Here is a 22,240-nt window from a genome sequence, read left to right as displayed (position 1 = left end):
CTTCAGATGGTGCAGAAGAGACTGACCAGAATGGTTCCAGGGATGAGGGAATTTAGCTACAAGGTTAGGTTGGAGAAGCTGGGGTTGTTCTCCTTGGATCAAAGGAAGTTGAGAAGAGATCTGGTAGAGGTGTACAAGAGCTTGACAGATTTAGGATAAGGTAGACAAAGAAAAGCTATTCCCATTAGCAGATGGTACAATGACTGGAATATAGGTTTAATGTTTTGAGCCGAAGATACATGGGGGGATGTGAGGAAGAACCCTTCTACACAGTGAGTGGTAATGACCTCTAACTCTCTGCCTACCAAGGTGGTGGAACTGGAGACGATCAATGATTTCAGAAGGAAATTGAATGGGCACTTGAGGGAAATAAACTTGCAGGGCTACGGGGATAGAACAGGGGAATGGGACTGAGTGGATTGCTCTACAAAGATGGGCATGGGCTTGATGGGCCAAAAGGCCTCCTTCATTGCCATAAACACTAACTAAACCTACTCAAAAGGTCCTGTTCTAAATGCTCCAGCACTGTATCTATACTCAGAAGGTGACAACTGATTCCCAAATGGATAACAATGTACAGTTCCATTATCAGCACTTTGTTTTTAATTACTAATTTAAAAGCCCTAAATTAATCATTTGGTTTTATTTCCACCAGCAAGTACAACAGCATCTCACATATGTATCAAATAACCCTCTCAGGTTTTAAAACAAGAAATAAATTTAATTTCCGTACTACATCAACATTACTTGCTTGCCAAAATGTTATTGTCTGACCTAAGCAGAGACTACACCTATTAATACTTGTTACTAACCCACAGGAAACATTAATTTAGCTAGGTGGCAACTGGATTACACAGCTCGATTAAATGCCTATCTGTACTATTAATGAAATAACCAACCCATATAAATATTATATAAGACCTTTTGTCTCCAATACCGGGGTATTACACTTTCACTGTAGAGTAGCTTTAAATCTTCCAAAGATTGACAACAAGCTGTGGTCACATGTCCCAAAATCTAGGTAGAGAGAATGGTTAACAGTTGTCTAGTGCAAAGGGTTGGTAAGACAGCTTTACATTAGAATCTTGGGAGACCAGCACCCATGTCCCAGTTTATCCCATTGTTCCTGATCAATTTCGCTCCCTTACCCCGACAGCAGAATACCATTTTTTTTGCATCTATCATTGTGCCACCAGCGTAAGAAAGCCAAATTCAACTGTGTAAATGGCGGGGAGTTTTCACACGACTGCTCTTCTCTGGCAATCTAAACTGAACAAACACCAACAGAAAATTACCTCACATTAAAAGATCTGCTCCTATGTGGAGTTAGCTGAACTCAGTCAGAACTCTGGGGCAAAACTGACCTCAGTATACGTGGGCTTGGGGGCGGTGGGAAGGTGGAGAGGGAAATTAGCTGAAATTGTCCTACATGGTCGTTGACTCAATTAATAGCACTCTGGCATCTGAGACAGATTATAGGTTCAAATCCCACTCCAGAGACGTGCACAAAGGAGGACTGAGCGAGTGTTACTCTGTTGGAGGTGCCGTCTTTTAAACCGAGGCCTGTCTGGCCTCTCAGGTGGATACACAAGATCCCCTGGCACTATTCTGAAGAGGAGCAGGGGAGTTATCCCTGGTGCCCTGGCCAATATTTATACCTCAATCAACATCTCTAAAATCATATGACCAGGCCATTATTACTTTGCTGTTTGTGGAAGCTTGCTGTGTGCAAACTGGACGTCATTACAACTGTGACTACACTTTTAAGTACTTTGGGATGTCCTGAGATTGTGAAAGGCACTATATAAATGCAATTCTTTCTTTATCATTTTCTGAAAAGTCCGAGTATGGCTGTCTGTTGACAGGATCAGGTTTGGCTGTGAAAAGAGTTAACAAAGTGAGCATTAATCCAATAGAAAGTGAGTCTTGGAATTAATAATGGATAATAAGGAGATGGCAGATGAACTGAACAAATATTCTGCATCGGTCTTCACCATTGAGGATACAAGTAACATCCCAGTATTAGCTAAAGTCAGGAAATGGAAGGGAGGGAGGAACTCAAGAAAATTACAATCACCAGGGAAGTGGTACTGAAGAAAATGTTGGAGCTGCAGGCTGACAAGTCCCCGAGTCCTGATGGACTTCATCCTAGGGTGTTAAAAGAAGTGACTAGTGAGATAGTTGATGCGTTAGTTTTAATTTTCCAAAATTCCCTAGATTCAGGGAAGGTTCCGTTAGATTGGAAAATAATGAATGTAACTCCTTTATTCAAAAAGGGAGGGAGACAGAAAGCAGGGAACTACAGGCCATTTTGCTTAACATCTGTCTTAGGGAAAATGTTAGAAGCTATTATTAAAGACGTTATAGCAGGGCATTTAAAAAAATTCAAGGTAATCAGGCAGAGTCAACATGGTTTTGTGAAAGGGAAATCGTGTTCAACAATTTATTGGAATTCTTTGAGGGTGTTGCATGTGCTGTGGATAAAGGGCAACCGGTGGATGTATTGCACTTAGATTTCCAGAAAGCATTTGATAAGGTGCCACATCAAAGGTAATTGCAGAAAATAAAAGCTCATGGTGTAGGGGGTAACATATTGGCATGGAAAGAGGATTGGCTAGCTAACAGGAAACAGAGAGTAGGCATAAATGGGTCATTATCTGGTTGGCAAGATGTAACGAGTGGTGTGCCACAGTGATCCCTGCTGGGGCCTCAACTTTTAACAATTTATATAAATGACTTGGATGAAGGGACCGAAGGTATGGCTGCTAAATTTGCTAACGACACAAAGATGGGTAGGAAAGTAAGTTGTGAAGAGGACACAAGGGGACTACAAAGGAATATAGATAGGTTAACTGAGTGGGCAAAGACCTGGCAAGTGGAGTATAATGTGGGAAAGTGTGAAATTGTCTACTTTGGCAGGAAGAATAAAGAAGCATATTATCTAAATGGTGAGAGATTGCAGAGCTCTGAGATGCAGAGGGATCTGGATGTCCTAGTGCATAGTTCACAAAAGGTTAGTATGTAGGTACAGCACATAATTAGGAAAGCTAATTGAATGTTATCGTTTATTGCGAGGGGAATTGAATACAAAAGTAGGGACGTTATGCTTCAGCTATACAGGGCATTGGTGAGACCACATCTGGAGTACTGTGTACAGTACTGGTCTTCTTATTTAAAGGAAGGATGTAAATGCGCTGGAGGCAGAACAGAGAAGCTTTTCTAGACTAATAGCTGGAATGGGTGTCTTACGAGGAAAGATTGGACAGGCTCGGCTTATATCCGCTGGAATTTAGAAGGGTATGAGGCGACTTGATTGAAACATATAAGATCCTGAGGGGTCTTGACAAGATGGATGTGGAAAGGATGTTTCCCCCTGTGGGAGAATCTATAACTAGGGGTTACTGTTTAAAAATAAGGGGCTGCCCATTTAAGACAGAGATGAGGAGAAATCTTTTCTCTGAGGGTCGAGTGTCTTTGGAACTCTCTTCCTCAAAAGGCGGTGGAAGAACAGTCTTTGAATATTTTTAAGGCAGAGGTAGATAGATTCTTGATAAACAAGGAGGTGGAAGGTTATCAGGGGTAGGTGGAAATGTGGAGTGATCAGTTCAGCCATGAACTTACTGAATGGCAGAGCAGGACCGAAGAGCCGAGTGGCCTACTCCTGCTCCTAATTCAGATGTTCATATGAAACACATCCAGCCCAATCAAGTATCATTCCAGTGCTCATGGTCTAGTGCCCAGTGATGCACATGAACATTAGGTGGTCTGATATTGGAGTGGCACTATGCCACTTAAAGTCACAATTAACAGCTGAAGCTGGTGATGTGCCTTAGAAACCAAAACACATTTTGAATGCACTGTGGAGCTGCCCTATAAAAGGAGCAGTCAGATCCTCTTCAGACTGCCAGGCCTACATTGGTAAACAGATTTTAAGTGAACATGACTAGGTGAAGTGGAGTGTGCGCACAGGACACACTACTGCAGGTGTAATACAGTGCTGTTCAGCTTTTGCAGGCATGCAGTACTGCAACCACCAGCTGGCATAAAACAGTTAGCATGAGTAAGGTGCAGTGTATGGAAAACACCTCATTCAAACGAATAGCAGGCTAAAAACTAGGACAGTTAACACTTTCTTGTCAGATGATCTAGTGACTCGAATGGGTGCACAGTTACAACAGCCTTTTCTTTTAATAACCCTACCCACTCTTTTAAACCAGCCCACCATTAGTGGCTGCTTGACAGTGGACTGTAGTGTCACTGCAACTGAATAAACATGAAAATCAAAAGCCACAATTTTTCATTATACTTTTTGGAGCTGATAGCACACCACGATTTTCCTCATGCCCATGTGACCTGCACTGCACCAACTTTCAATGGGACGACTTCCAAGGTGTGGTCTTGCCCCAATTATTACTTTACGCAGGTCAAAGTATAACTTTGACCGAAGCTGCCCCCTATACTACCACACTAAATTACTTTGATTAACATGAGCTAGGCATCCCATCAGTTCTTTTCCAATCAGACACCAGAGCAGTAGCCGGGTAATGGCAGTTGGCTAAGCTCTGCCATATTCAAGGTGGTGCAAGTAGACAGTATAATTTGGCACCCCCATCACTACACAAATGCAGCTAGAAAGTGTAGTATGGTTGTGTTACTGTATATTACTGTACTGGTAATCCAGAGGCCTGGAGTAATAGTTCAAAGAACAAGTTCAAATCCTGTGACATTGAGAATTTGAATTTATTTTTTAAAAATCTGGTGTCAGTAGAACTGACCATGAAACTGTCACTTCGTCAATAAACCCAACTGGTTCACAAGTGTCCTTTAGGGAAGGAAACCTGTCGTCCTTACCCGATCTGGCCTATACGTGACTCTGGTTCCACACTAATTTGATTGATTCTTAACAGTTATGTACTCTACGTGTGCCTCCAGGCACAGTTTAAATGTTTACAAACTGGTGAAACTGCTAACTGACCAGCAGATATAAGAAAGAACTTTTCACCATGGATGTTCACTGCCTCTACACCTCCATAAGGACAGTCTGCAGGCTGTCCACTGCTTCCTTAACTGCGGCCCAACCAATCTCCATTCACCACAACTCTCCTCTGCCTGGCTGTACTTGTTCAACAGCTTCTCCTTTGACTCTACTCACTTACACCAAATAATAGGTGTTGCTATGGGAACCCGTGTGTGTGTCCCAGCTATGTCTGCCTTTGCAAGGGATAATTGGAACATTCTTTGTTCCAGTCCTACCCGGGTCCCATCCAGCATTCCTTTTGCCTGTACGTCCAGCATTTTCTGTTTTTATTTCAGATTTCCAGCATCCAGGGAATTTTGCTTTAAAGAACTGTATTTATAAGCTATTTGTTTAATACTAAACATGGCTTTTAAAAAAAAAACTTTTGGATGGCTACCAAATTCTTGCCAGCATGTGATCACACTAGTGGTGACACTGTTGAGAGAACTGGCTAGAGGGCTGTTTGCTTGGCATTTGAAAAATGAGTCATAATTAGGTGTGACCACTTCAATCTTCACAGCCCTAAACTTCGAGTTGCATCACAGATTTGAATCAACAATTTGTATTTATATAGCACCTTAAACGTAATAAAGCATCCCAAGGGGCTTCACAGCAATGTTACAAAGCAAAATTTAACAGTCATCTGAAGAGATATTAGGGCAGAAGACCAAAAGCTTGGTCAAAGAAATGGGTTTTAAGGAGTGTCTTAAAGGAAAAGAGAGAATACAGCACACAGGTGTTTAGGGAAGGAATTCCTGAGCCTGGAGCCTAGGCAGCTGAAGGCACAACCAAAAGTGGAGTGATTACAATTGGGAATGCTCAAGAGGTCAGAATTAGAGGAGCACAGTATCTCGAAGGGTTGTGAGGTTGGAGGAGATTACAGATAGGGAGGGGTGAGGCCATGGAGGGATTTGAAAGCAAGGATGAGTGTTTTAAAACTGAGGCATTGCTTAATCAGAAGCTAATGTAAGTCAGCGACCACAGTGGGTGATGGGTGAACAGGACTTGGTGCGAACATGAGCAACAGTTTTAGATGAGCTCACGTTTAGAATATGGGAGGCAGGCCAGGGTGTCTGTTGGAATACTGAAGTCCAAAGGTAATAAAGGTATGGTTGAGTCGGAGTCGAGCACTGTTATGGAGGTGGAAATAGGCAGTGTTAGTGATGTCGCAGATATGTAGTGGGAAGCTCACCTCTGGGTCAAAACTGACACCAAGGTTGTGAACAGTCTGGTTCCGCCGCAGACAGTTGCCATGGAGAGGGATGGAGTTGGTGGCTAGGGATCAGAGTTTGTAGCAAAGACAGAACACAATGGCAATTATCAGACTGCTTGTCTGACATTCAGTATTGAATGAGCAGAAATTTCCTCCAATTACCATGGCTTCAGTCTTCCCAATATTTAATTGGAGAAGATTTCTGCTCATTCAATACTGGATGTCAGACATGCAGTCTGATAATTTAAAGACAATGAAGGAATCGAGAGAAGCAGTGGTGAGGTAGAGTTGGGTGTCATCAGCATACATGAAAACTGACGCTGTGTTTCTGGATGATATTGCTGAGGGGGAAGCACGTAAATGAGAAACAGGAGGGAGTCAGGGATATGATAGATCCTTGGGGGACATCAGGGGTAACATTAAGGGAGAAGGAAGAGAAACCATTGTAGGCGATTCTCAGACTACAATTAGATAGATAAGAATGGAATCAGGCACGCAGTCCCAACTAACTGGACAACAGTGAGAGGCATTAGAGAAGGAAGGTGTGGTCAACTGTGTCAAAGGCTGCAGAGAGGTCAAGGAGGACGAGGAGGGGAAGTTTACTGCTGTTTATATTTCATTCTTGGCAAGGCCAGAATTTATTGCCCATCCTCAATTGTCCTTAAGAAGGAGTGGTGAGCCACCTTCCTGAACCACTGCACTACACAAGGTGCAGGTAGTCACAGTCAATCGTGTCACACAAGTGCCAGACACTGACCATCTCCAACAAGAGATAAGCCAACCATCTCCCCTTGACATACAATGGCATTACCATTGCTGAATACAACACCTTCAACATATTGGGGGTTAATACTGACCAGAAACTTAACCTTAACTGGACCGACCATATAAATACTCCGGCTACAAAAGCAGATCAGAGGCTGCAGCGAGTAACTCACCTCCTGACTCCCCAAAGCCTGTCCATTATCTACAAGGCACAAGTCAGGAATGTGATGGAATACTCTCCACTTGCCTGGATGAGTGCAGCTCCAACAACACTCAAGAAGCTCAACATCATCCAGGGCAAAGTAGCCTGCTTGATTGGCACCCCATCCACCACCTTAAACATTCACTCCCTTCACCAACGGCACACAGTGGCAGCAGTGTGTACCATCTACAAGATATACTGCAGCAACTCACCAAGGCTCCTTCGACAGTACCTTCCAAACATGCGACCTTTACCACCTAAAAAATAAAGGCAGCAGGCAAGTTCCCCTCCAAGTCACACACCATCCTGAGTTGGAAATATATCACCATTCCTTCACTGTTGCGAGGTCAAAATCCTGGAACTCCCTCCTAACAGCACTGTTGGTGTACCTACACCACATGCACTGCAGCAGTTCAAGGCAGCTCACCACCATCTTTTCAAGCACAATGAGGGATGGGCAATAAATGCTTGCCTTGCCAGGAGCACCCACATTCCATGAACAAATTAAAAAGTCATATAAGATGTTATTAGTGACTTTGATGAAAGCCATTTCAGTATTGCGGCAGGGGTGAAACCTGACTGGAGGGATTCAAACAGGGAGTTTAGGGAAAGGTGTGTGGGGATTTGGGAGGCGACAGCACATTCAAGGACAAAAGGAAGGTTGGAGATGAGGTGGTAGTTTGCAAGGAGGGCAAGGTCAAGGGGTGGTTTTATGGGTGATGATGGCAGATTTGAAGGGGAGAGGGACAGCACCTGTACAGAGAACAAACCATTAACAATGTCAGTTAACATGGGAACCAGGAAGGGAAGTTGGGTGGTCAGCAGTTTAGGAAACAGGGTTGAGAGAGCAGGGAGGTGGATTTCATGGAGTTGAGCTCAGAGAGGACATGGAGGAGAGAAACTAGAGAATGATGTGAGTTCAAGGTTAGGGCAGGGAAGAACTTTAAAGGAAGTTTGTCCCGAACCAAAGACCAAAAGATCAAACGTCACAATGAACTTATCACCGAGTATACAGAAAATCAGAGGCTCTGGAAAATTAAGAAATAAGGTACAATAACATCTGAAAGATAAAATCTGAAAGAGTGAAAAGAAAATGGGGAAAAGCAAAGATGATCAGAAGCTGCTTAAAAGTATATTTACTTAGCAGCGTGTTAATAATGGGCAATGAAGTGTGTATTACTGGTTTGGAGTTTTTCACAAATTGAATTAGCATGTCTTGGGGGAAAAAACTGGACAGCCCAAGAGGCCTGCAATTCCCAGGGCTCCAATTTTCTGTTTCATATTCTTTCAAAGCCACTACAAGCGGGTTAGCAGTTTTGCAAAGTTTTAACACTGCCAGTACTAGAACTTGTAATCTGTACAAACCAGGCCAAGTGGGTGGGGAGGAAGAGAGAACTGGAGAGCGTCTCCTACTCTTTGGTTTATCTTGCTCATTAAGTTGGTTAGGTGGAGGTCAGAGATAAATAGCTTAAGTACAGGGTTATGGCGCTAGACTTTAGGAAGGATGTGCGGATCCTTGACAGGGTGCACAGGAGATTTACCAGAATGATTCCAGCGATGGGGGATTTTAGTTACAAGCTTAGGTTGGAAAAACTAGGGTTGTTCTCCTTGGAACAGAGGAGATTGAGGGGAGATTTAATGGAATTGTACAAGATTATGACAGGTTCAGATAAATTAGACAAGGAAAAACTGTTCTCATTAACTAGCAGTACAAGGATTAGGGAACACAGTTTGAAAGTTTTGAGCAAGGGATGCAGGGGGAATATTAGGAGGAACATTTTTGACACAGAGGATGGTAATGACCTAGAACTCGCTGCCCACAAGGGTGGTGGAAGCGGAGACAATGACTTCAAAAGGAAATTGAATGGCCACTTGAAGGAAACAGACTTGCAGGGCTACGGGGATCACGCAGGGGAGTGGGACTGACTGAATTGCTCTGTGGAGAGCCAGCATGGACCTGATGGGCCAAATGGCCTCCTTCTGTGCTGTAAATGACTCTATTACTTGTAATGCAGAGATCAGGTATTCAAATACCACCATAGGAAACTGAATTCAATAAATGTGGGAATTTGTGGGCCAGCACCAGAAAATGACCGCGAAATTGAGGCCTGCTACACCATCCGAACACGACGGGACCCGACAACATGTGTCGGGTTCAGGTTGGGTCGGGTTCATCTTCAGGCTCCGGCTTTCGGGCTCGGGTCGGGCCGGACACACAGGGTCAGTGCTGTGCCGATAAGTATTAAAAATAAAAAAACTTATCCGAGCTGGGAGTTCGGGATGAAACTGAGTCTGCACAGTGAGCGAGAGACGTCACTATGATGTCATCACGCATGCGCGACAGCTTCATGGAGATTCCGAATCAGGAGGTAAGTAAACTGATGTCCGGGTCAGGCTCAGGGCAAAAGCGGAGGGACTCGGGTCCACAGTTGTTTGGTCAGGTTCGTTTTCCCGACATAAAGTAGGCCTCTACCGCGGAAGCTGCCAGATTGGCATAAAAACCCAACTGGTTAACTAATATCCTTCGGAGAACCATAGCCACCAAACTTAAAGCTACTTTTTCCAATCCCCTGCCTTTTGACAGCAAAGTAGTGGTATGGCTTTTTCTCCCTCCCCTCGACGTAATGAATCAGATAAACTCAATAGAAGAAACTCCCTCATTCTCCCCACCTACAAAATACACATTCACAAACATTTGTTTTTCTGCAAGAGCAACTCTGCAAGTCCCCCTCCGTGGCCTTTTCTCCTTGGCCCTGCTAATTTTTCCTCTTCACATAATTATCCAGTTTTCTTTTGAAGGCCTCGAATGAATCTGTCCCTACCACACTCTTAGGCAGTGCATTCCAGATCCTAAACACTCGCTGCGTAAAAAAGTTTTTCCTCACGTCACGGTTGCTCCTTTTGCCAATCATCTTAAATTGGTGTCCTCTGGTTCTGGATCCTTTGGCCAATGGCAGAAGTTTCTCCCTATCTATTCTGTCCAGACCCCTCATGATTTTAAACACCTCTATCAAATCTCTAATATAAATTCCAGCAAGTTGCAAAGATATGTTACAAGAACATGCAAAAATACATTCCAGGAGAAGGACTGAACTTTAACAACAGAGGATTTAATCTGATCATATGATCAGCGTGTGGACCAGGAGACAAAATAAATCCTACTTACAAAGCTTTAAATCAGTATGACACATACCAGGCAACAGCAGACAATGCGTGAATAAGCCTGCAAGGACTGCACCACTATTATTACTGCTGCGTGGACATGACAGTGGATCAACACTGGGTGTATGGCGATCAGCGTTTACACGAACAAGTATTCCTGGGTAACAACATGGTGACAGACACTCCTCCAGAAAGATAAAATGAGGAATAAAATGTGTGTCTGTATTACATGCCCATACATACTGCTACAACCAGGTGAGAAAGGTGTCTAGGGGTCTTTCTCAGCCTTCACCACCCGGTCTTATTGTAACAGGGTTTTGTTTTAAACACACTGTGTTTTGAGCTCCCCCTTGGTGAGTCCTTGTTCACAGCTTTCCAATTATAAGGCAAAGAAACAAGCACAAACAGGCTTTCTCAGGTTTAAAGATGAAAAGTGAAATTTATTCCAACTCTAATTCAGTTAACGCCTACGGATACACGCCACGCCCCACGCTAGCATGCATGCGCAATACGCAAATAGAGACAGAAAAGAGCAGAAGAAAAAATAAAGTAGAGAAGTTTGAGGCAATCTCTGAAGCGGGGTTTTTGTTGCTGTGTTTCGAGCTCACTGTCGTCCTTGCTTGTTGGTAGATCTTGCTTTTCGATGGGGTCCAGTATTCTTCTTAAACCTTGTTCTGCAGGAGACTTTTCTCTTTTGGGGTTCATATGTGTTCAATGGATTCCGAAGCTGGTGAGAGCGAGATGACAACAGACCAGAGAGGTGTCTTTTCAGTCCAGGAGCAAACAGCTTTGTGACTTCAAATACTGTTTCTCCAATTTAAAACTCCCCTAGTTTGCCAGCAGGTGGTCATGTGACCAACTAGTTTGACCAGGTCTCTTCTGTGTATTGGGAGCATCTTAGCAGCTAGCTTCTCCACCTTCAAAGTCTGGTAATCAAAAGTACATTGTGGATTAAATTGGAGCAGGGAGTGGCCGCTTTGTCCTTTCTAAGTACTGTCTGCTACTATGCAAATGTCTTTCCAGTCAAGGGTCTGGTGTTTTTTTTTTAAAAGCAAGTTCGTTCTTTACTCCAGTAACAGTTTAAAAATCAATGTTCATGTGGTGAAATTAATGTGCCTCCTTCTTGGCAGGTGGGGGCCTGCATGACAATACAAATCAACCCATTGGGCTTCTACAACTGCTAGTAGACATTAGAGAAGAACCTGACTCTCCTTTCTCACACAGAGTAGCACAAGAGGATTTTTTAAAAACGTACTACACCTTGAAGGATGGGAGAAAAAAAAAGAACCACACTAGCTGCTGTGTGTGCAAAATTTGAAGACCAAGTGTACAGCATTGCAAGTCTCAGAAAAGCCAAGGACTGTCCAAAAGATAAGTCTGGGTAAAGCTGGTACCAGCATGGGGCAGGTCTGGATGCAGAGGAATATGCAAGAACTTAGAAGTCAATTTGGGGTCAGTTATTCTTCCATTTTACTAGTTTTACAGATATCAAAGCTGAGAAAGGAGCACTGGGGTGATTTCAAAACATTTGTTTACATTGCGAGTCAATCTCTTGACAGTTTATTGTAAATACTAATCCTATCCAGCTCACTTTAGAAATCCTTGGTTGCAGTAAATTAGTTTCATCATCCATAACAACAGTGTTTAGATCCAGTTTCGGTTGATGGGATGAATGTTTCCTCTGTCCTGGCCAACATTTCTCTCTTGGCCAAAACCATCAAAAACAGTTTAACTGGTCATTTATCTAACTAATGTTGGTAGGATTTTACTGTGCACAACTTGGTTGCTGTTTGCTCATGAAACAAGTGATTGAAGACACTTCAAAAGTAATTCTTGGTGGTGAAACGAATGACTCCAGAATGTGAAAGGCATTTCATTAGTGAAAGATTTTGCTTTTCCCTTTCTGCTAGCCACAATGATTCCAAGTGCATTTGCACCATCTCAATCTAGTTCCCAGTGGACATGGGCTTAAAATATTCTTGAAGGGGGTGCAGTCCAGAGTCACCACAATGATACCAGAGCTCAAAGAGTTAAACTACAAAGACAGGTTCATAAACTTGGTTTCTACTAACTTGAGTTTAAACAGTTAAGAAGTGATCTAATTGAGCTGTTTAAGATGATAAAGGGATGTGATAGGGTCGATAGCAAAATTATTTTCTCTGCTGAAGGAATCCAGAACAAGGAGACACAAACTTAAAATTAGAGCCAGGCCATTCAGCAGCAAAATCAGGAAGCACCTTTTCCTCCGCACAAAAAGAGTAGTGGCAATCTAGAATTCTCTCCCCTGAAGAGGCTGTGGATGCTGGGGGCAATAGAAACTTTCAAGTCTTGAGATTAATAAATTTCTGTTCGGTAAAGATAGACGGATACGCATAAAAGGTCTCAACTCCTCCACTGTTGCTAAATTATCAGACTACTTATCTGACATCCAGTACTGGATGAGTAGAAACTTTCTCCAATTAAATATTGGGAAGACTGAAGCCATCGCTTTCCGACCCCACTCCAAATTCCGTTCCCTAGCTATTGACTCCAATCCTCTCCCTGGCAACAGTCTGAGATTAAGCCAGTCTGTTCGCAATCTTGGTGTCACATTTGACACAGAAAAATTACAACATAGGAGGCCATTCAGCCCATCGTGTCTGTGCCGGCTGAAAAAACTAGCTGCCCAATCTAATCCCACCATCCAGCACCTGGTCCATAGCCTTGCAGGTAACAGCACTTCAGGTGCATGTCGAGGTACCTTTTAAATTAGTTGAGGGTTTCTGTCTCCAACACCATTCCTGGCAGTGAATTCCAGACACCCACTACCCTCTGGGTGAAAAAGTTTTTCCTCATGTCCCCTCTAATCCTTCTACCAATCACCTTAAATCTGTGCCTTAATGTCTTAACTTGCACCAAGTCCCATTCCCTATCGCCTCTGTGCTCACTGACCTACATTAACTCCTGGTCAAGCAAAGTCTTGATTTTAAAATACTCATCCTTGTTTTCAGATGCCACCATGGCTTTGCCCCTCCCTATCTCTGTAATCTCCTCCAGCCCCACAACTCTCCAAGATATCTGAGTTCCTCTAATTCCGGCCTCTTGTGCAACCCTGATTTTAATCATTCCACCACTGGTGGCCGCACCTTCAGCCGCCTAGGTTCCAAGTTCTGGAATACCCTCCCTACACCTCTCTGCCTTACTTTCCTCCTTTAAGACACTCCTTAAAACCTATCTCTTGGACCAAGCTTTTGGTCATCTGACTTAATATCTCCTTTTGTGGCTCAGCATTGTACTTTGCTTTATCATGTTCCTGTGAAGCGCCTTGGGACATTTTATTGCACTAAAGGTGCAATATAAATATAAGTCGTTGCTGTAGTAAAGGACTTGAAGTACAGATCAGCTATATCTAACTAAATGGCAGAACAGGCTTGAGGGCTGAATGGCCTGCTTCTGCTCCTACGCCCCACATTTGAGCACAAATCAAAAATCCTAGACAAGCCACAAAGATGTTTGCTGTAGAAAACTGAAGTAGAAAAATCTCACGAGTGCAGCAAGGATTCTCATTCTAACTTTGTGGCTACAATATATTAATTGACTAATTACATACCTGATCCAGGCTAAATCTGGGTATCAAAAGTGAAATAAATAGTTGTTTGGTAGTACTGAACTGGAGTATTGCTGAAAATAGAGACATGTTGTCGAAGATTTTCATCTTGCACTCATCAGGACAATCCGCAAGATTACCAATGTAAGGGGAAATGACTTTATACTGTATGAGGAGAAAGTGCAACATGTCTCTATTTTCAGCAATACAAAAGTGAAATTCATAGGATATTCCTCACCTGATAGCAAAATATTGATCAAAGCACTGGAGGGTGCAAGTACAGGGTAAGATTCTGGGCTCAGTTCTGCCATTAAAGGGAGTTATCTGGAGTCAGAAGCTTGCCAACAGGATTACAAAGGTAGAACAGCAACCTATTCCCAGTCATTCTCACAGACCTCCTATGATCATAACATATCAGCCTTGGCTCAGTGAGTGGTTGCTGGGGAAAACAGAAATAGAAAAATCTCAATAGTGCAGCAAGGATTGTAGCTCTAACCTCCAAGTCAGAAGGCTGTGTGTTCAATTCCCACTTCAGAGACTTAAGCACATAATTCAGGCTGACACTCCCAGTGCAGTACTGAGGCAGCGCTGGACTGTTGGAGGTGTCATCTTTTGAATGAGACATTAAACTGATGCCCTGTCTGCCCTCTTAGGTGGGTGTAGAAGATCCCATAGCACTTTTCCAAATATTTGTGGTGTCCTGGACAACATTTATCCTTCAACCAATACTTAACATAGATAATTTGGTAACTTATTTCACTGCTGTTTCTGGGAGCTTGCTGTGTGCAAATTGGTTACCATGTTTTCCGCTTTAAAAGTACTTATTTGACTGTAAAGCACTTTGGTACGTCCCAATGTCATAAAAGGGGGCTATATATGAGCAAGTTCATTCATTCACACTTGTAACCTGGGGTAGAGATATAGTGGATTCTTATGCGTTTTCTTGATTGGGTTGGTACTTTGGGAGAAAAAACCTTTTACTACTTCGACTGCTCGTAGATCCACTAAAAAGGCTTTCTCTCTTTGTGCGAACTTCCTCCAAACTCTCCTTTTCAGATCTTCCTTTTTAAAAATTTGGTTTTACTCGTCTTCCCTCAACCTAAACAAACCAAATATATCTTTGCAACTATATTTTTCTTTGGAAGAAAATAGTTTTAAAACCTTCAATTATTTTGTTACTTCTACCATGTCCGTTTTGGAGGCTGCAGACATTTATTTTTAAGACACTGGGTTTTAATTAGCTGAAAAAGCAGCATAGAAGTCAGTTTTCCAAACAATCAAGAGCTTGAACACTGATGATTGATATGGTTACACCACGAGACAAAGTTAATCTCTGACTCACAGAAACACATCAAATAACACATTCATCAACACCTCCAAGGTGATATGGTCTGCCGAATAAACTTCAATATGGGGCACAAAACATTTTTTTTAAACAAACATACTGTCAACGAAAGAATAAGATTACTCAGCACTCAGTTATTCTAATCTTACCAACTGCTGTAGCTGGCTACGTAGATAGAGCATTAACATAAAATTAATTCAGGATTATTTTTATTATTCCATATCAGTCGAATGTCTAAAAGAATAGAACCAATTTGATCATTAAATTAATGCTTTAAATATAATGGTTTTCTTTGCTCTCTATTGTAACTATACCAAGGACATTACTTGACATTTACCTAATCTGCACTGCAGCAGTTCCACATTCTAGAGCTGGACACTGGAGTGTTAGCGTAGATTACGTGCTCAAGTCTCAGGAAGATAACAGAACTTCTGTACTGTAGCTACTGGGTAACTAAAGACAATTCCACCCAGCCAGCACCTTATTTAGATCACCCAGCTCAGATCTGAATCCTCCCTGCCAGGAGCATGCTCTGGGCACATGAACTTATAAGCAAGTTCGGAGCACCACCTCATCCTTCGGATGAAATATTAAAACCGAGGCCTCACCAGCTTACTTTAGTGGATATTAAAAAAAAACATGGCACTATTTGAAGAAAAGTAGGGGAGTTCTCCTGTGTCCTGGACAACTTTTATTGCTCAACTATCATCAATAAAAACAGATTATTTGGTCACTTATCCCATTGCGGTTTGTGGGACCTCACTGTTCAAACCGGCTAATGTGTTTCCTGCATTACAACATGCATCTGGGGCGGCACAGTGGTTAGCACCGCAGCCGCACAGCTCCAGTGACCCGGGTTCAGTTCTGGGTACTGCCTGTATGGAGTTTGCAAGTTCCCCCTGTGACCGCGTGGGTTTCGGCCGGGTGCTCCAGTTTCCTCCCACAGCCGAAGACTTGCAGGTTGATAGGTGAATTGGCCATTGTAAATTGCCCCTAGTGTAGGTAGGTGGTAGGAGAATGGTGGGGATTTGGTAGGGAATATGGGATTAATGTAGGATTAGTATAAATGGGTGGTTGTTGGTCAGCACAGACTCGGTGGGCCGAAGGGCCTGTTTCAGTGCTGTATCGCTCTATGACTATGACTCTATGACAACAGTATCTACCCTTCAAAAGTACTTCACTAGCTTTAAGCACAACTTTGCCTTTCCTACTTCCCTCACATTCTAACAAAACTGTTCCAAGCTGTCCGTGGCACCAAGCCAGAAATTCTGCATTTTCCTCCTTTATGCTAAACAGCGCACAGCAATCAAGGATTTCACTGGGTATTACCAAATCAACAGAAGCAACTCTATGAGGAAACAGCAGGGGAATGGGACTAATCAGATAGCCCTTTCAAAGAACCAACACAAGCACAATGGTCACCTTCTGTGCTGTATGATTCTACGTCAATGAAGGATGTGTAACACACCAATCTTGACAAGAACACAGTATGATGAAAGAAACTACCTTTTGCAGTCTCCTGTGCCAATCCATTGTTCTAAAATAATCTATACCAGGACTCTATCAGAGGTATAAAAGATTTACAAGAGTGTTACACACCTCTAAAATACTTTCTCAATGATGCACAATTCTAGCATACACTCCCCATTTAAGGATCAGAAAGACAGACTTGCATTTATATAGCGTCTTTCACAACCATAGCATATCCCAAAGCATTTTACAGTCAATTAAGTACTTCTGAAGTGCAGTCACTGTTGTAATGTAGGAAACACAGCAGCCATTTGCACATAGCAAGGTCCCACAAATAACAAGATAATAACCAGATAATCCTGTGCTTAGTAACGTTGGCTGAGGGATAAATATTGGTCAGGACACCAAAGAGAACTCCACTCTTCTTTGTAATAGTGCCACATGGTCTTTTACGCCCACCTAAGAGCGCAGGTGAGTCCTTGGTTTAACACCTCACCCGAATGATGGCACCTCCGATAGTGCAGCTCTCCCTCAGTACGGCACTGGAATGTCAGCCTAGATTATGTGCTCAAGTCTCTAGTGTGGGTCTTCAACCCACAACCTTCTGAGTCAGAGGCGAGAATGCGACCACTGAGCCAAAGCTGCCATTGTGCAATAAAAACAAAATGCTGCAGATGCTGGAAATCTGGAATAAAAACAGAAAGTGCTGGAAATACACAGCTGGTGTGGCAGCATCTGTGGCGAGTGCTACGACCGAGGTGGGAGGAGTGCACTGTCTTTTCCAGTTCCACTTCTCCACAGGTCACAACATATATTTTAAATGTTTACCCAGTTACCGATACGGTCAATCACAGACTCTATTATTTATCCCAGAATAAAATACAACAACCAGATTTCTTTAATAAACAACTAAATTATCAGTTTATTATAAAACAAGACTTATCCAGTAAAGCAAAGCATTAACACACAGATTGAAGTATGAAAGTTCCCTTTTAAAATACCCCACACAAACACTGAAAAAAACCCACAGAACTTCTCTCTGCAGAGCTGTTACAAAGAAAGACAAAAAAAAAAACACTTTGGCCAAACACTTGCTAATTCTTTAAAAAAAAGATATGGAAGGATGTCAGTTGTCCCCTTTTGGTCTGGTATCCGGGTATATGGTAACAGGTCACTGGATCTTTTCTGGAGCAGTTCTTTTCAGGCGTCATTAAGGTAATACGGCAGGCCTTCCAGGAGTGTCTCAAGAGAAATGCTGCTTCAGTTTCTCTATTTCTTATGCTTGATTCTCAGGACTTCTCAAAGAGATGGCAGGATGAGCTGGTGATGGCTGTTCTCTGGTAGGCTTATCTCCAACTGCTTTCAACAACAGTCCACACCCCAAATGAACCAAAACAATATCTCAGGAGTGAAACCACAAACAGCCAGTCAGAACCTCCTGACTCTCAAATCTTGACATGTCACTTCTCTGTAAACATCTTCCCCAGGCCACCAAGGTTTCTGTTGTTTATTGAACTTAAGGCATGTGACTTGCAATAAAAGGTTGTTTACAAACAAGACCTCTTAGTGACCCTTGTAAAAAAAACATGTCCATGGAGTCTTTTCAGCAAAAACAAAGTCCAGCATCTATGAAATCTTCAACCTTCCAAAACATGAATCCATTTCCACAATTTAAATATGAATCCTCAAAAAATATTTAACAAAAAACAGAAGCACTTTCATAACGAGAGAGAAACAGAGTCAACGTTTCGAGTCAGATATGACTCTTCCTCAGAAACCAAGAGTCATATCCAACTCGAAACGTTAACTCTTTCTCTCTCCACAGATGCTGCCGGACCTGCTGAGTTTTTTCAACACATTCTGCTTTTATTTGCCACTGTGCAATTTTGATTGCATGAAAAACTTGGATAAGAATGGTGGGACAGAGCAACTTCAGCAGAGAGGGCACCGCGACCCTGGGAAACTATCAAGTAGGAAGATTTTACTGGTACTGCTCATCAGTGGAACAATGTTGCAAAATCTAAGCAGAGACTAACATCAGAGAAACAGAGCGAAACTTTGCAGAGAAAATCAAAATATAGACACATACATTATATACATAAATACATACAAGGCCTTCCTGCAAAAGTGAGAAATGATATAAAAACTGTAAACTGACAGTCTGGTCCAGAATTTATAACTGAAACAGCATAGTGGCAGGCTCAGTATCTCTGAGCTGACCTCTTAATGCAGAAATATCATTGTCTGGCAACTAAGTTCAAAGATTATCTCTCCACAGCAGTGATTCTTCTATAGCCTATCACACACTTATCTAGTAGGATATTAAAATAATAATAATGCCCCTTTTCAATTACACGATCAACATCTCTGTGCATTTTGTTTTAGCAAACCAACTAACTGCTCATCCTGTTGTGATTACTCATCTGCTTGTCGTAAGTATGGTTTCATCAGTGAGACAGGGTACACTGAAGGGCAATCACTGAACATTCGTTTTTGCATCACCAATAATGAGTCCAGTACGTTGTGTTCACATGCAAGAACTACATCTTAAATGTGCAGCAATAGCATGACTGCATGCCTGGAGGCTGATCAAATAATCAAAGTAGCGCATTACAAATAACAAACCAAATCTTATTTAGTAACAATTTACATTCAACATATTATGACAGCTTGCATACAGACAAAATGCTGCACATCTGTCCTCAAGGCACCAACTGCAAACTGCCTATTGGCTTTTAATGTCAACTCTCAATGGTGCAATGATAACCACCTATTACAAACTGGGCAAGCAAAAAAAAAATGTATGGGATGCCAAAGCTTCATGCAATCATGTTAGATATGGCCTTCAGGTGCTTGAGAGGTGAAGCCTGAAGGTTATATAAACTTTAAATGCATCACTGACCAACATGTGTTTTATACTGACCTGTAACCAATAAAAAATCACAAACATATCTGACACTTTCAAGTGCTTATTGCTGCAAGCAAACATTTCACCATAGGATGGTAGATCATTCTGATATGCTGCTCCCACACCCCCAACTCCAAAAAATATTTTAAGGGTACTTCTAGCACGATGTGTGCAGTTACAGAAATGTAAAGTTTTAGCTCTTCCATGTAAATGAACCTGTAACAAGTCACATATTTCTCTTAAGAGGAAAGGTGAAATATTTAATAATCCTATGCTCCATTTAGTGTGGCCACTCTTTAAATCTAGGGTCCTACCTCAAGAAAAGATATCACTAATCAAGTAACATTGATACCCCAAGTTACGTTTGCTGTTAAGTGCCCTATTTTCAGATACTAGAATACTCGGTCTTCACTATTGTGGATACAAGTAACATCTCAGTATTAGCTGTAAATCAGCAAATGGAAGGGAGGAACTCAAGAAAATTACAATCACCAGGGAAGTGGTACTGAACAAATTGTTGCAGCTGCGGGCTGACAAGTCCCCTGGTCCTGATGGACTTCATCCTAGGGTAAAAGGAGTGCCTAGTGAGATAGTTGATGCATTAGTTTTAATTTTCCAAAATTCCCTAGATTCAGGGAAGGTTCCGTTAGATTGGAAAATAGTGAACGTAACTCCTTTATTCAAAAAGGGAGGGAGACAGAAAGCAGGGAACTACAGGCCATTTTGCTTAACATCTGTCTTAGAGAAAATGTTAGAAGCTATTATTAAAGACGTTATAGCAGGGCATTTAGAAAAATTCAAGGTAATCAGGCAGAGTCAACATGGTTTTGTGAAAGGGAAATCGTGTTCAACAATTTATTGGAATTCTTTGAGGGAGTTGCATGTGCTGTGGATAAAGGGCAACCGGTGGATGTATTGTACTTCGATTTCCAGAAGGCATTTGATAAGGTGCCACATCAAAGGTAATTGCAGAAAATAAGAGCTCAAGGTGTAGGGGGTAACATATTGGCATGGATAGAGGATTGGCTAGCTAACAGGAAACAGAGAGCAGGCATAGATAGGTCATTATCTGGTTGGCAAGATGTAATGAGTGGTGTGCCACCGGGATCTGTGCTGGGGCCTCAACTTTTTACAATTTATATAAATGACTTGGATGAAGGGACGGAAGATATGGTTGCTAAATTTGCTAATGACACAAAGATGGGTAGGAAAGTAAGTTGTGCAGAGGACAAAAGGAGGCTACAAAGGGATATAGATAGGTTAACTGAGTGGGCAAAGACCTGGCAAATGGAGTATAATGTGGGAAAGTGGGAAATTGTCCACTTTGGCAGCAAGAATACAAAAGAAGCATATTATCTAAATGGTGAGAGATTGCAGATCTCATAGATGCAGAGGGATCTGGCTGTCCTCGTGCATGAATCGCAAAAGGTTAGTATGCAGGTACAGCACGTAATTAGGAAAGCGAATTGAATGTTATTGTTTATTGCGAGTGGAATTAAATACAAAAGTAGGGAGTTTATGATTCAGATATACTGGTCATTGGTGAGACCACATCTGGAGTACTGTGTACAGTACTGGTCTCCTTATATAAGGAAGGATGTAAATGCGCTGGAGGCAGAACAGAGTAGGTTTACTAGACTAATAGCTGGAATGGGTGTCTTACGAGGAAAGACTGGACAGGCTAGGCTTGTATCTGCTGGAATTTAGAAGAGTAAGAGGCGACTTAATGGAAGCATATAAGATCCTGAGGGGTCTTGACAGGGTGGATGTGGAAAGGATGTTTCCTCTTGTGGGAGAATCTGGAACTAGGGGTCACTGTTTAAAAATAAGGGGTTGCCCATTTAAGACAGAGATAAGAAAAAATCTTTTCTCTCAGAGGGTCATGAGTCTTTGGAATTCTCTTCCTCAAAAAGCAGTGGAAGCAGAGTCTTTGAATATTTTTGATTCTTGATAAGCAAGCGGGTGGAAGGTTATTGGGGGTAGGTGGAAACGTGGAGTAATCAGTTCAGTCATGCACTTATTGAATGGCGGAGCAAGCTCGAAGGGCCGAGTGGCCTCCTCCTGCTCCTAATTCAGATGTTCGTATGTAGAAGATGGACCTCTGGTTCAGTTCACCCTATGGAGCACATTACTAACCAGATAACTTTCCATTTACTACTGCTGCATTCACAACAGAAACATCCTACACATGCAGTTCAGTGGTTCCTCCATACACATGAAAGAAGTTAATTACGCAAACTCATATCAATAGAATAAATCTGCAAAGAGTGTTATCCCAAAATACTGAGGAATTATTTATCAAATGTCGAGAAGGTTAAGTGGAGAATTAATGGAGATGTTCAAATTATGAAGGATTTTTGGTAAATAGGAAGAAACTGTTTCTATCAGCAGGAGAGTCAAAACCAGTGCACACGGATTTATGGTAATTAGCAAAAGAATCAGAGGGGAAATGAGGACTTTTTTTTTTTAAAAGCTGCGAGTTATGATGATCTGGAATGAACTGTCTGAAAGCAGATTTAATCGTAACTTTTCAAAAGGGAATTGGATAAATAAAATGAATGGGAAAAACTTT

At 42.1% G+C, this 22,240-nt stretch overlaps 1 protein-coding gene across 1 annotated transcript in view; it reads right to left on the bottom strand.

Moving 5' to 3' along the window:
* The window catches only part of kpna3 (karyopherin alpha 3 (importin alpha 4)), a 99,303-nt gene that overhangs the window by 71,985 nt on the left and 5,078 nt on the right, over nt 1-22,240 (bottom strand). The window lies entirely within an intron of this gene.

This window comes from Heterodontus francisci, chromosome 10, assembly GCF_036365525.1.
Source record: "Heterodontus francisci isolate sHetFra1 chromosome 10, sHetFra1.hap1, whole genome shotgun sequence".
Lineage (NCBI taxonomy): Eukaryota > Metazoa > Chordata > Chondrichthyes > Heterodontiformes > Heterodontidae > Heterodontus > Heterodontus francisci.
The sequence above is the reverse complement of the archived record's forward strand: the minus strand, read 5'-3'. Positions and strand labels throughout refer to the sequence as shown.